The sequence below is a fragment of the Pseudophryne corroboree genome, chromosome 6, assembly GCF_028390025.1.
Source record: "Pseudophryne corroboree isolate aPseCor3 chromosome 6, aPseCor3.hap2, whole genome shotgun sequence".
NCBI classification, from domain to species: Eukaryota; Metazoa; Chordata; class Amphibia; order Anura; family Myobatrachidae; genus Pseudophryne; species Pseudophryne corroboree.
The window spans coordinates 194558602-194573782 of NC_086449.1; the positions used below are offsets into that span (position 1 = coordinate 194558602).

At 45.7% G+C, this 15181-nt stretch overlaps 1 long non-coding RNA gene across 2 annotated transcripts in view; it reads right to left on the reverse strand.

Annotated features, from left to right (window-relative positions):
- Positions 1-12239: 12239 nt before the first annotated feature.
- The window catches only part of LOC134935124 (uncharacterized), a 136989-nt gene continuing 134047 nt past the window's right edge, over positions 12240-15181 (reverse strand). For both annotated transcript variants that reach the window (XR_010179917.1, XR_010179916.1), the window contains 2 exons: positions 13474-13536; positions 12240-12328 (listed from right to left, as the gene is read on the reverse strand). This is a non-coding gene — a long non-coding RNA (uncharacterized LOC134935124). The remainder of the gene's footprint in view (positions 12329-13473; positions 13537-15181) is intronic.

Consider the following 15181-nt stretch of genomic DNA (forward strand, 5'->3'; position numbering starts at 1 on the left):
GGAGTCACCCACAATGATAGACACCTCAGTTTTTAGGTTGTCAGTGAAAATCATTTTACCTGCCGCGGGGTCAGCTTCATTAAAAGAACCTGCTGACCGCAAATTAGAGATGACTTTAAAGTCCATCTATGTTGCTAGGGGTACATTACTCAGGCCCACAATTGCTTCTGCGTGGGTAGATAACGCAGTTGAAAAGTGGGCAGATAACTTGATTGTTAATATTGACACGGTCGATAAAAATGACATGCTGCAAATTCTAGGTCATATCAAAGACTCTGCAGGCTACTTGGTTGAGGCTATGAAGGACGTAGGCTTACTGGGCTCACGGGCCTCTGCTATGGCGATTTCAGCCCGCAAGGCGCTCTGGATCCGTCAATGGAATGCTGACGCAGAATCCAAAAGAAATATTGAGGCGCTCCCTTACAATGGTGAGGCCCTCTTTGGAGATAAACTAGATGCCATGATATCAACTACTACATCTGGCAAGTCAGCATTTCTGCTGTCGGCAGCTGCACCGGCTAAAAAAATATATCATTCTCATACTATGCAGTCCTTTCGGCCCAACAAGTACAAAAAGGCTAAAACTACCCCTTTTTTCACAGGAAAGGGGAGAGGAAAAGGTAGAAAACCTACAACACCCTCAGGCTCCCAGGAGCAGAAGTCAGCAACTACTTCTGCAAAAGCCACAGCATGACGCTGGGGCTCCTCTGCGGGAGTGCGATCGGGTGTGGGCACGTCTACTATTTTTCAGCCAGGTCTGGCTTCACTCAGACCTGGATCCTTGGATTTTACAGATAATATCCCAAGGTTACAAGTTGGAATTTCAAGACCTTCCCCCGGTGCCGATTTTTCGAATCAGCCTTGCCAGTTTCTGCTCAAGACAGCACAAATGTCCTGAACGCAATACACAAATTATGTCAAGACAAAGTAATTGCCTTGGTTCCTGCCGAACAAAGGAACCAAGGCTTTTATTCAAGCCTGTTTGTGGTACCGAAGCCGGATGGCTCGGTCAGACCGATTTTAAACCTAAAATCTCTGAATCTTTATTTGAAAAGATTCAAATTCAAGATGGAATCCTTGAGAGCAGTGATTTCCAGCTTGGAAAAAAATAAATTTCTGGTGTCAGTGGACATCAAGGATGCTTACTTGCATGTCCCCATTTACCCGCCACATCAAGCATACCTGAGGTTTGCGGTTCAGGATTGCCACTACCAATTCCAGACATTACCGTTCGGGCTCTCCACGGCTCCGAGAATATTCACCAAGGTGATGGCGGATATGATGGTTCTCCTTCGCGAACAAGGAGTCAACATAATTCCATACCTGGACGATCTCCTCATAAAAGCGAGATCCAGGGACAAGATACTCCAGAACATAGCATTATCCCTGAAGGTGATTCAACAGCACAGTTGGATCATCAACTTTCCAAAATCCCAGTTGGAACCGACAATGAGATTATCATTTTTGGGAATGATACTGAACACCGAGGTACAGAGCGTATTTCTACCGGTGGAAAAGGCTCAGGAGATCCAGAGCATGGTCAAACAACTTTTGAGACCAAGAACAATATCAATTCATCAGTGCATTTGCCTGTTGGGGAAAATGGTAGCGGCTTACGAGGCGCTACAATATGGCCGATTCCATGCCAGGGTCTTCCAGTGGGACCTACTGGACAAGTGGTCAGGGTCGCATCTCCACATGTATCAAAGGATAATCTTGTCAGTGAAAGCCAGAATTTTGCTCTTGTGGTGGCTACAAATTTCTCACCTCCTGGAGGGACGCAGGTTCGGGATTCAGGCTCTTGTGGTGGCTACAAATTTCTCACCTCCTGGAGGGACGCAGGTTTGGGATTCAGGCCTGGATCCTGGTAACCACGAATGCAAGTCTCTGAGGATGGGGAGCAGTCACGCAAGGAGAAAGCTTCCAAGGAAGATGGTCAAGTCAAGAAACTCGCCTTCTCATAAACATTCTGGAGTTGAGAGCTGTGTACAACAGCCTTCATCAAGCGGCACACCTTCTTCAAGGTCGTCCCATACAGATCCAGTCAGACAATGTAACGGCAGTAGCTTACATAAACCGTCAAGGTGGAACAAAAAGCAGGGCGGCAATGGCAGAGGTGACAAAGATACTCCTCTGGGCAGAAAGACATGCAAAAGCTCTGTCGCCAATTTTCATTCCGGGAGTGGACAACTGGGAAGCAGACTTCCTCAGCAGACACGATCTCCATCCAGGAGAATGGGTCCTCCACCCAGAAGTCTTTCCGGAGGTAACAAGTCGTTGGGGCGTTCCTCAAATGGACATGATGGCATCTCGTCTCTACAAGAAGCTTCCGACATATTGTTGCAGGTCGAGAGACCCATAAGCAATAGCAGTGGATGCACTGGTGACCCAGTGGGTGTTTCAGTTGGTGTATCTGTTCCCTCCACTTCCACTTGTTCCAAAGGTTCTCAAGATCATCAGAAGAACAAGAGTCCGAGCAATTCTCATTGCTCCAGACTGGCCAAGGAGGGCCTGGTATCCAGATCTTCAAGAGTTATTATTGGAAGATCCTCGGCCTCTTCCTCTTCGCGAGGACCTGCTTCAGCAGGGGCCGTTAGTTTATCAGGACTTACCGTGGCTGCGTTTGACGGCATGGCTGTTGAGCGCCAGATCCTAGCCCATAAGGGTATTCCCAATGAAGTCATTCCCACACTTATTCTGGCCAGGAAAGGGGTAACGTCCAAACATTACCATCGTATTTGGAGAAAATATGTATCTTGGTGTGAATCCAAGAAGTCTCTTGCGGTGGAGTTTCAATTAGGACAACTTCTCCTATTTCTACAGGCGGGTGTGGATGCTGGATTGAGATTAGGATCTATCAAGGTTCAGATTTCGGCCTTGTCAGTTTTCTTTCAAAAACAATTGGCTTCTCTTCCTGAGGTCCAGACGTTCGTAAAGGGGGTTCTGCGCATCCAACCGCCCTTTGTGCCTCCTGCTGCGCCATGGGATCTTAATGTGGTGTTGCAGTTCCTTAAATTGGACTGGTTTGAGCCTCTACAAGACGTAGAGTTGAAGTTTCTCACTTGGAAAGTGGTCATGCTATTGGCCTTGGCCTCAGGCAGACGGGTGTCTGAGTTAGGAGCTCTCTCACTCAAGAGTCCTTACGTAATATTTCATGAAGATAGGGCTGAACTGAGAACACATCAGCACTTTCTTCCGAAGGTTGTGTCTTCTTTTCCTATCAACCAACCAGTAGTGGTGCCAGTGGCTTCTGACACCTCAGCCGTCTCAAAATCCTTGGATGTCATCAGAGCGTTGAAGATTTATTTTGCAAGAACGGCTAGGATAAGGAAAACAGAATCTTTGTTTGTCCTCTATGACCCCAACAAGATTGGGGGTCCTTCTTCTAAGCAGGCTATTGCGCCCTGGATCAGGGGTACCATTCAGCACGCTCATTCCACGGCAGGATTGCCGTTACCGACTTCGGTAAAAGCCCACTCTGCAAGAAAAGTGGGTTCGTCCTGGACGGCTGCCCGGGGTGTCTTGGCTTTACAAATCTGCCGAGCTGCTACTTGGTCAGGTGCATACATGTTTGCTAAATTTTATAAGTTTGACACCTTGGCTGCTGACGACCTAAGATTTGATCAGTCAGTTCTGCAGGAACATTAGCACTTTCCCGCCCGTACTGGGAGCTTTGGTACATCCCCATGGTACTAAAATGGACCCCAGCATCCTCTAGGACGTAAGAGAAAATAGGATTTTAATTACCTGCTGGTAAATCCTTTTCTCGTAGTCCGTAGAGGATGCTGGGCGCCCGCCCAGTGCTAATTTTTCCTGCTAATTATGTTTATCTTTTTGCACATTTTTTCATGTGTTCAGATGTTAACAGCTGTTGCTGTTGCGTTATGCATACTGATTGGCATGACTTATGTTAAAGCCCATGTTAGCCGACATGTTGTTTATGGATGGTGTGAGCTGGTGTGAATCTCGCCACATGTTTAATAGTAATTCCTCTCTCGAAAATGTCCGTCTCCTCGGGCACAGATCCTATACTGAGGTCTGGAGGAGGGGCATAGAGGGAGGAGCCAGTTCACACTGTTGAAAAGTCTTAAAGTGCCGAAGGCTCCTGCGGAACCGTCTATACACCATGGTACTAAAATGGACCCCAGCATCCTCTACGGACTACGAGAAAAGGATTTACCGGCAGGTAATTAAAATCCTATTTTCTACCACCATTGTTAAGCACCTGGTATAACCTTCCTGATAAAGCTCAACATTGAACTAACTGAAGGGGTTGAATGCTGTATTCTAAGTTAGCACAATGTACTTAATAGGATTAGATTCATTTTTAGGATTAAAGGTCAATCTGGGTACAATGAACTAAGTATTCACATGCATAAATGTATCTGTCAACTGGTAAGGGGTCACTGGAAATGGAAACGGATATGGAATTCTCTACCTAATGCATTTTTTTAAAGCTTAATGTATAGTTTGTGCTGCACATAAGATTTCAATGTGCTACCATTTTTACAGGGTATTCGTCTTTTTTTTCCCATCCAAAATTTGTAACACCTATTACTTTCCCATAACTCTTACTGCTGTTGTAGCCAATTGAATAGAATAACTGGGATACAATATGTTCCCAGTGGCGGTTCTTGCCACGGGCAAGCGGTACTTTTGCCCGGGGCGCCGCCTTCCGGAGGGCGCCGGCGCCATCCGGAGGGCGCCGCACCAGGGCAAGAACCGCCACTGTGCCCCCCGCAGTGCCCTGCTGTGCTCCCCGCTTTGAAGGGAACTAGACGCGTAGCGTCTAGTTTCCCTTCATTGAGAGGACCTTAGTTGTGCGGTGCGCGATGACGTCATCGCGCACCGCACAGCAAAGGTCCTCTCCATGAAGGGAAACTAGACGCTACGGTTTAGTTTCCCTTCGCCTTGAGGACCTTTGCTGTGCGATGCGCGATGACGTCATCGCGCACCGCACAGCATAGTGGCACAGACACTAGGGGTCATAATTGACCTCTAGTGTCTATGCTGTTCTATGGGAGAGACGTAATAACGTCTCTCCCATAGATCGAAGAGAGGAGAGCAGAAGAGCGGCGCCGCCGGCGGAGGGGGTCTAGGTCAGGAACGGTGATGGTAAGTACACTTTTTATTTATTTGTATTTTTTCTTTCAGCGCTTTGACCACGCCCCTATTTAAGCCACACCCCCATATTTTGCCCGGGGCGCCACAAACCATAGAACCGGCCCTGTATGTTCCCAAAACTGTTTTGTTTCATTTGAGAATCCAAGGAAACATGGCTACATGGCTTAAATCACGTGAAGTTTCTCATTACAAATTCTGCGAGCCAGTGGTGTAACTAGAAATTTTTCTCCCCCAAGCCAAAAAATTCTTCGGCGCCCCCCCCCCCCCCTTCATGCTCCATAATTGGGAGCAAGAAAGGGATAAATAGGCGCGCGCCAAAAAAAGGGGCGTGGTTTTGTTGGAGCGGGCGTGGTTTCGCATAAAGGGGCGTGGCATTGCAGGAAAAGACTACCTTATACCCCAGTTTTGCAACCTGCACGCCCATACGTTGGCCACTACAGGAAAGAAAAATAATCCTGATTCATGCCCCTTACATTATTTGTCATTTTTCCTCCTTATAGTAATGCCCAGTATACATTATGCCACATACTGCAATGGCCCTTAGACATTATGCCGCACACAATAATGCACGACACAATATGCACACACTGTAATGCCCCCGACACATTATGCCACACACCGTAATGTCTGTGACACATTATGCCACACACCGTAATGCCTGTGACACATTATGACAGGAATCGCAATGCCCGTTATACATTATGCTACACACTGCAATGCCCCTGATACATTATAGCACATACAATGTCTGTGACACATTATGACACACACCGCAATGTCCGTGATACATTATGCCACACACAGCAATGCCCGATACATTATAGCACATACAATGCCTGTGACACATTATGCCACACACTGCAATGACCTTGAGACATTATACCACAATGCCCGTGATATAGTATACCATACACCGTAATGCCTGTGACACATACCGCAAAGCCCTGCCCGTTATACTCTATGCCACACATCGCAATGCCCGTTATGTATTATGCCACACTGCAATGACCCTGAGACATTATACCACATACCACAATGCCCGTGATATAGTATACCACACACCGTAATGCCTGACACATTATGACACACACCGCAATGTCCGTGATACATTATGCCACACACTGCAATGACCCTGAGACATTATACCACATATCACAATGCCCGCGATATAGTATACCATACACCGTAATGCCTGTGACACATTATGACACACACCGCAATGTCCGTGATACATTATGCCACACACCGTAATGCCCATTACACATTAAGTCCTACAGTAAGGCTTCTAATTACTTTTCAATTACCTGCTCGTTGTCAGGGGTTTCATGCACTGGGTGTCATGCTCGTTGCCAGGGGTTTCATGCTCTTGGTTCCATGCACGGTGCCAGGAGTTTTCATGCTCAGGGTGTCATGCTCGTTGCCAGGGGTTTCATGCACTGGGTGTCATGCTCGTTGCCAGGTGTTTCATGCACTGGGTGTCATGCTCGTTGCCAGGTGTTTCATGCACTGGGTGTCATGCTCGTTGCTAGGAGGTAGTCCTTGTTGCTAGGGCTGTGCTCCCAGTGCCACATATGTCCCCAATGCCAGATATTCCCCCACGGTGCCAGGTACTTACATGCCCCAGTGCCAAATATAGTCGTTCCCCCCATGTGCCAGGTACACATATACCCCCCCCAGTGCCACATATGCCCCCAGTGCCAGATATTCCCCCCCCAGTGCCACATATGCCCCCAGTGCCAGATATGCCCCCAGTGCCATATATTCCCCCCCAGTGCCAAATATGCCCCCAGTGCCATATATGCCCCCAGTGCCAGATATTCCCCCCCAGTGCCAGATATTCCCCCCGTGCCATATATGCCCAGTGCCAGATATTCCCCCCCAGTGCCAGATATTCCCCCCGTGCCATATATGCCCCCAGTGCCAGATATCCCCCCCAGTGCCATATATGCCCCCAGTGCCAGATATTCCCCCCCAGTGCCATATATGCCCCCAGTGCCAGATATTCCCCCCGGTGCCAGATATTCCCCCCAGTGCCATATATGCCCCAGTGCCAGATATCCCCCCCCCAGTGCCAGATATTCCCCCCAGTGCCATATATGCCCCAGTGCCAGATATCCCCCCCCCCCCAGTGCCATATATGCCCCCAGTGCCAGATATTCCCCCCAGTGCCATATATGCCCCCCGTGCCATATATGCCCCCAGTGCCAGATATCCCCCCCCCAGTGCCAGATATTCCCCCCCAGTGCCATATATGCCCCAGTGCCAGATATCCCCCCCCCCAGTGCCAGATATTCCCCCCAGTGCCAGATATTCCCCCCAGTGCCAGATATCCCCCCCCCAGTGCCATATATGCCCCCAGTGCCAGATATTTACCACCACCCCCCCGCCGTCGCTTTTTGGAGGGACACGGAGGGCACAGCTCGTCTCTCCTGTGTCCCTCCTGCTGCATCATCTCCGGCGGCCGCGGGTCTAATAGGGGGAAGTGCCGGTTCGTGAGCCAATTAGAGCTCACGGACGGCACTTCCCCCTATTAGACCCGCGGCCGCCGGAGATGATGCAGCAGGAGGGACACAGGGAGGCGCTGTGCCCTCCGTGTCCCTCCAAAAAGCGGCGGAGGGAAGGAGACTGCAGACTGACATGCGGACGCTCGTCCGCATGTCAGTCTGCTGTAAATCAGTGGCGCCCCCGCAGCCCCTCGCCCCCAAGCCACCGCGAGGACTGCGGGGGCAGTAGTTACGCCACTGCTGCGAGCCCAAGACACACTGTAGGTGAAATATATTACACCTAAGAAACTACAGAATTACAAAATAGGGAAACCAGCTTGTTAATTTGGTAACCTTCAGTCAATTAGATTTATAAGCATGATTCAGAGATGCACGCAGCTGCGATTTTATTCGCAGTGTACTTGCAAAAATATGCTAATAATTCAGCCGCCAACAAAAAGTTGCTTTACTATGTCTGACATCGACTTTGCATGCACCTCTGTATCAGGTTCCCAGTTAGACTTCATCTGGTGCCACCAGTCACAAAGAACATTGCAAATTTGGGGCCTTATTCAGCAAACCAAAAAAGCAAACTAATGGGCAAAACCATGTGCACTGCAGGTGGGGCAGATCTACATCTCTCTGCACGTCACATCTGCCCCACCTGCAGTGCAACATGGTTTTGCCCATTAGTGTGCTTTTTTGGTTTGCTAACAAACCTGAATAACCCCCTTGGCCCAAAAGTAATATACAGTATTGGAAGATGCAGGCGTTGGCAAGATTTTGTGTTACATCATCGAAATCTCACCACTGCTTGCAGTTTATTACATTTGGACCCTTAGTTTAGAGCAGAATGTAATGGCAATGAGTTAGTGTGCACCTATCGCCTACGTACATCTGTCAGATATTTAGTGGGCTGAACCAAATCCCATTAGCAGGGGCGTAGCTAGAACTTTGTGGGCGCCATAGCAGCACTACTAATTAAAAAAATAAATGAAAAAGAAAGTATCCAAACAGGATGCTGGGGGATGCTTGCTGGGCCTTCAGGCCCCAAAAATGGTCAGTCCCCATAGCAGTTGCATCCCCTGCACCCTCTATAGTTACGCCACTGCACATTAGAATGCAGAGTATTAGCTTAGGCATATGGCACCAAGTGAATTATTAGGCTGAATATTGATCCAAAAAAGTCTGCCATTGTAGGTTACAGGCACACTTTTGGTTACAGTTAGAGTTGTATGTTACATTTGTTTTGTTTTACTGTGCCGTAATGTATGGCAAGATATACGGCTTAACGTAATTTGCACAGGTTAATTACAATAAGGGTATGCCCACGTAAGTGTTGCCTGCCTCTCTGGAGAGGTGCCTAATGTAGGCTTTGCCATGCTTTGCCTGAAGATATGTCAATACCATTTTGTGCCCGCATGTGTCTGCCCTCATTTAGGCTGCAAAATGGTGTCATGCCCTAATTGAATGTATTTTGTACATTGCACAACATTTCATTTATAAGTACAATCTGTACAATCTGTTCACTAACATAATAAAAAAAAATGCAGGTAACTAAAATAAAGTTAACAATGGCAGATACTGTATTCACCATAATAGGTCTCTGGCCTACCACAATACCGCCCTACTCCAGAGGTAAGATCCCAGGGGCCCAATGCTACTGGTTTGGGCCCCTTGTCCCCATCTTTCTGTTAAAAAATATAATATGAACTACTGAAGGGACCTCTATGCATATTTAGTGGGCTTGCCCAAAACTTGCGCCTTTATGGAAAGAAATCATTAGGCTCCTTTCTCTCCTATTAGATACTCCAGTTCCCCTAGAGCCTAAATATTTCTTTCTACCTTTGGAACTCCCGACTTTAACTAAACATCAGAATAAGTTGTTACGTCATGTCGCTTCTGCTACAACATGCCAAATTGCAAAGACCTGGAAACTGCCCTCCCCACCATCCCTACAATCGGTCATCGCTCACATTTGGTATGTCTATAGAATGGAATATATGACCAGTATCATTAAGCATTCCGCTAAAGCGCTCGATACCGTTTGGGTACCTAGGCTGGCTTCTCAAAATGCCCCCTCCTCATTTTGTAGCTAGGTAGGTTGTTTATCTGGTCAGATTGTATATCGAACTGCCTGGACCCTTCTTGCTCCTGCTCTAGCTCTCTTTTTTTCTCTGTCTTTTTTCTTATTGTCTCTTAATCCTCTTGGCAGGTTGGCCACGCTGTAGACCTGGAGAATTCCTTTTTTTTCTTTGCACTATCTCTGTTATTCAGAAAAACAAAAATTATTTACTCATGTACTGCTTGCTGTATTTTCTGTATGTATTTGTGCAACTTGCTATATCTGTTGATATATGTCGTACAGATCTTGTACGTTATTGTAAATCGGACAATAAATTCTTCTTAAAAAAAATAAAATTTTATATATATATATATATATATATATATATATATAAAATGAAAATGGCTTAGAGCAGAATTTCCCAAACTCTGCCATTACAGTCCAGGTGTTAAGGATATCCACGCTTTAGTCTAGATGGTTAAATCAATTGACTGACATACTATTTAAGTCACCTGTGGACAAGCATGGATATACTTAAAAGTTGGATTGTAATGGCAAGCTTTGGGAAACTTGTTTAGAGTAATACTAGTATTTCATTGCCCGCAAGGCCTTAGGAGGAAGCTTAGGGTGCCTATGGATAATCCGGCTCTGCCCCTCTCTGTGATATCCCTGACAAACAATACTTGATTACACTACACCTGTTCAAAACCTGGACTGATATTCTCAGACAACTTTTTCTGGTCTTTTTGCCTTGTAAATAGTGGAGAAGTAGGTGCTTTTAACCACAGTTGCCCTAGGTTGTTGATGTTTTTTCTCATAGACGTCTATGCAACATCGCCTTAGCCACTGACTGTGTAAAAGGTTGAATGGTCTTCAGTGCTGTAGCTGCAGCCAAATGTGCTCCAGCTTTCTCTCCTCCCTTAAAGTCACTAATGTCCTTTTCCTCTGATTTTCCCATGATACACAAAATATTGGCAGCATAAACCAAAACCTGTGCCAAAGAACCTGCTTCCATTATATTTCATACACCTCACTTACTTAACTGTTTCCCTTAATTGGTACATGATGAGTGAACAGGATCATGAGTGAGGTGGGTGAGAGAGACCATAGAACTATCTATGGCCCTCATTCCGAGTTGTTCGCTCGGTATTTTTCATCGCATCGCAATGAAAATCCGCTTAGTACGCATGCGCAATGTTCGCACTGCGACTGCACCAAGTAACTTTGCTATGTAGAAAGTAATTTTACTCACGGCTTTTTCTTCGCTCCGGCGATCGTAATGTGATTGACAGGAAATGGGTGTTACTGGGCGGAAACACGGCGTTTCAGGGGCGTGTGGCTGAAAACGCTACCGTTTCCGGAAAAAACGCAGGAGTGGCCGGAGAAACGGTGGGAGTGCCTGGGCGAACGCTGGGTGTGTTTGTGACGTCAAACAAGAACGACAAGCACTGAACTGATCGCACAGGCAGAGTAAGTCTGAAGCTACTCTGAAACTGCTAAGTAGTTAGTAATCGCAATATTACGAATACATCGGTCGCAATTTTAAGAAGCTAAGATTCACTCCCAGTAGGCGGCGGCTTAGCGTGTGTAACTCTGCTAAATTCGCCTTGCGACCGATCAACTCGGAATGAGGGCCTATGTTAGTATGACAATTGAGTCTGTTTATAAAAAACAAAATATTAACTTGTTTAAGCCTCATTTCATACCTACACTGTCATGAGAGAAATGTATTTTTCATCCACTAGAATGACTGCTTAGGTTAGGGGCATATGTAATAGGTGCAGCTTATACACATAATGCCTCCAGTAGTGGCACCACTTATACATATAACACCCCCAGGAGTGGCGCCGATTATACACATAACCCCCAGTAGTGGCACTGCTTATACACATAATAGCCACTGTAGTGGCACTGCTTATACATATAACGCCCCCAGTAGTGGTGTCACTTATACACATAACCCCCAGTAGTGGCATTGATTATACACATAACGCCCCCATTAATGGCACTGCTTATACACATAACGCCACCAGTAGTGGTGCCGCTTATACTCATAACTCCTCTAGTAGTGGTGTCACTTATACACATAACAACTCCAGTAGTGGCGCTGCTTATACACATAGTGCCTTGTAAATGATTGTCGCTTTAAAAATATAAATCTGAGATCGCCCGACATTCCGCATCTCCATCAAAGTCGGACGTTATTACATATTCCCTTAGTCTATCTTTTCTGTAAGTAGTTACCACTGCTATCATGCAATGACTTCTAGTAAAGTATACTATAGATATAATGGGAACAGGTGGAGCTTTATGTTATATTGAACAGTAAAACCTTTCTAGACATTTGGGGAAAATCATATTTTCCACCTGGTGTTTAATTGCGTGGAAGCAGGATAGCAACCTTACAAGCAAGATGGCTGATGGTGCAATATAACACAATATAAAGTTGTCTACTTCATTTGTAACTTCTTCATGGAATGCACTGGGATATTTGGATAATATTTTCCTCCCTCATTGCACATTTGTCTTTTGCTTAATAAATACAGTTAACTGAAATAATATTGTATTTGTAGCTTTATTTTGATTTTATGCCTTTGAAAGTTCACCATGAAATCCGTTGCCCCAAGTCTTCATTTGCTACATCTGCAAGGTTTGCCTGAATAACAAATGACAAAATATTTCCATTTATTAAAGGGTTACAGGATTCAGACAACAAAAGAGACGCTGAAGGTTTCAGAAACTCTCCCCCCACTGCCTATATCCAAGTGTGTTTATTCAGCAATAAGTAGCAGCACATTTTTAATTGTCTGGTTTTTTTCTTTGACTTAATGATCCATATGACTATTTAAAGCCCTTTTAATTTTTATATTTTGATTGGAAAAAAATGCACTGTAATTGCTGCAAGATTTCACTCACTAACCCATTTTACGCTCTATCTTAGCACCATCCTCCACCCAAATCTTCTCCTCTTCTCTATTCCTGACCATCACCACCACTCTCCACCAATCTTTCAGACTCCTTACTCAATTCCCAGCCTCCTTCCTCACCTCTAAGCCTCCTTCTTCACTTCATGGTTACCTTTGTCACATTCCTCATTTCTGTCTCTCTCTCTCCTTCACTAGATTCCATTTTTCTTTACTCCTCTCTCTCACCATCCCCAGCCCACCTCTCCCCCAACTAACACACTCTCTCCTCTCCTTTATCCTTTCTACTTCCATCTGTTTTCTTTTTCTCACATCTCTGTGTCTATCTTTCCTCACCTCTAACCTCACCCCTATTATTCTCCATATTCACCTGTATCACTTTCCTTCATCTCCCAAATGTCCTTCCTTCCATATTTCTCCCCCCCCACCCTTATATTTTGCTCCATTCTTCCCCTCCTGCTTCATCTCTCATCTTATTTGCCTAAAGCTGTGAGCCTGGGTTGGGTATGATTTGCCAGCGTTTTGGATGCCAGCGGTCAGAATACCAACTGACCGCGGCATCCCGATGATTAGAATCCCAACAGTATAGTTACCTTACCCCCTGGCCCCCTAACCCTAACCCTCTGTTTCTGTAGCTGGAACCAAACTCCACCTCCCCCCGTTCAGACTAACCCTAATCCTCCCCAGTGACGCCTAAACCTAACCCTCCCTTCCTGCAGCATAAAACTAACCCCCCCCCCCCGCAGCTTAACTTTAACCCTCCCTAGGGGGTTTCCTAAACCTAATCCCCCCTTCCCCCGCAACCTAAACCCTGAAGTGCAGCCTAACCCTACTCTCACAGCCTAAACCTGACTCCCACCTGCCCTCAACGACTTACCTCTCTGGCGCAGCGGTGTCTGCTTGTTCCGGATCATGGAAAAGGAATGTATACTGGCGCCGGCTGTTAATCCAATAAATATAGGGACAATTAGATAATATATATTTAAAAAATCACAATTTATTAAACATTCAATAAAATAGGAGAGGTGCCACAGCTCTGTAATATTACTAAATTAAAAGTTCACAAATAGTCCACTTATATCTCACACAATAGTGGGCAATCCACAACTTCTGGCTAGGGCTCATTCATCATTGTAGGAAAGGTTTGTAAAAAGTGATGTTACCCGATCTTTCAATTGCAGTCCCCTGGGTATCTCAAATTCAAACAGAGATCCAAATAGCAGCAAGGGGAAATGATCCGGGTCCAAACAGAGTTTCACTTGTACAGTCCGTTAGAAGCAATGAGTCCAATTGGTGCCAGGAATGGACAGGAGTGAGAACAGTGCTTGCGGTCAGTGGTGATGAGCTCAACGCGTTTAACTGGTCTAATGGCTGCCAGCTTCCTCAGGAGTATATTCCACCTTTTGCCCAGGTCTGTTTATAAACCCTCTTAATTAGGGTGAGATTCAGAGCACATGTGGCATTAGCATTACAATTTAGAAAATCATCCCAAAAAACAATAAATATCTTATATAGAAGGCAATCCTCTTACCTCCTCTACTTCTACCCTTCTTCTTTACCTCTTTCATTATTCATTTCTTCCTTCATCACATCCTTAAATTCTTCCCAGACCTCTATTCTCTAAGACCACCCTTCCTCATACCCCTCCTTTTTTACCTCATACATTTTTTTCCTTACTCCTGTCACCCATTCCCTCACCTTTCTTATCTTTCTTTCATTTCATCCTCATATAACTTTCCCTCTTTCATCAATTCTTGTCTTTCAAATCCAGCGGTCCCCAAACTTTCATGAATCACGACACTTTAGATTTTTACAACTTTTTCACTGCACACCAAACTGTTCCTACTGACTTAAGATACTATGCAAAAATTATTAAAGTAAGAAAATTGTGAATTCGTATCATCCTTATCTCCACTTACAGCATGTTATGGTGAACACGGTTGCTTTCCTGCTTGTCCACAACACTTCTGATGAGGGTGGTCATGGTGAATGTGGGGTAACTCGCAGGGCTGTCTAGTCCCGATAGCAAATTGTGGGCCTGATTCAGACCTGATCCCTGTTGTGCGAAATCGCACAGCGGACGATTATCAAATGGCTGCGCATGTGTATGCACCACAATGGCCAGGCACGATGCCAAACAGCGACAGGATGGTGTGAAAATTTTGTTCGCAAGGTGATTGACAGGAAGAGGACGTTTGGGGGGTGGTAACTGTCTGTTTTCTGGAGTGTCAGGAAAAATGCAGGCATTCCCAAGCATTTTCTGGGAGGGTGTGTGACGTCAGCTCCGGCCCCGATCAGCCTGATTATATCGTAGGAGCTTGTCACACAGACTGCACAGTATAGAAAAATCATTCGATGGTGAGTCAGTTGTGAACAGTTTTGCAGATATAGATTCTATAGATTGTAAGCTTGCAAGCAGGGCCTTCCTACCTCTATGTCTCTCTGTCTTTGCCCAGTTTTGATCTATAACTGTTGTTCTAATTGTAAAGCACAACGGAATATGCTGCGCTATATAAGAAACTTCTAATAAATAAAAGATGTCCGCTGTCTGGTGCAGTTGTCGCACGGCGTACACATGCATTCGC